This window comes from Tupaia chinensis, unplaced genomic scaffold, assembly GCF_000334495.1.
Source record: "Tupaia chinensis unplaced genomic scaffold, TupChi_1.0 Scaffold000185_1, whole genome shotgun sequence".
In the NCBI taxonomy this organism is placed as follows: Eukaryota; Metazoa; Chordata; class Mammalia; order Scandentia; family Tupaiidae; genus Tupaia; species Tupaia belangeri.
Window position 1 is genome coordinate 510,675 of NW_006159660.1, and position 893 is coordinate 511,567.

The window sequence follows — 893 nt, forward strand, 5'->3', positions numbered from 1 at the left end:
TGTGTGTGTGTGTGAGTTTTTTTTGCTATAGGGCACATGCGCTCACCAGAAAGACAAAGAGAGACAGAGAGATAGAAAGCCAGAAATCACTCCCGGGGGGATGGCCATGCAGCAATCCCTTCTCCTCCATTCTCCTCTCGGGATCTTGGGCACACATGCACATATGCCCGGCATGAGTTTAAGCCACTGGATCCAGGACTTGAATGCAGTCGACTACATGGGAGTCCAGTGACACAACCATTACGCTAACTGCTGGTCCTGACTTGTTAAATATTTTAACACAGTCAGATGGTAGGCCATGTAGGAGTCCAGCACCTTAACCAGCATGTGACCTGCTGCCCGCCTCAAAAATAGTATATCTTTTAAATATGACTATCATAAGTTTCAGTAAAAAGAATATTTTTTAAATTAAAACCAACAAACCCCACAAGTGTTCGTCTTCCACGAATGACTCCTCTACCCATTCTCATGCTTGGGACAAAATCTGAGAATTTATCCTTTATTTGTCTCTTCTTCTTACACTCAGCTTTTACTTTATCAGCAAGCCTTATCCTGACTTATTTCGTTTTTCATTACCCTCCACATGTGTCATTAATGCATCTAACTCTACAGTTTTAATCAATGGCAAGGCATTATCTTCTCTCATCTAGACTATACCGATAGTTTCTGCTATGAACTGGTTGTTTGCGTCCCTCTCTAAAATTCATACATTGAAACCTCAATCCCAAGGTGATGGTATTTGGAGGTGGAACCTTTGTGAGATGATTAGGTCCCGAGTGCTGGGCACCCACAAATAGGGCTAGTGCCTCCATAAGAATAGACATGTCTCACCACCATGTGAGGGCATAGCAAGAAGAGGGCCATCTGTAAACCAGGAGGAAAAACCTCACTAT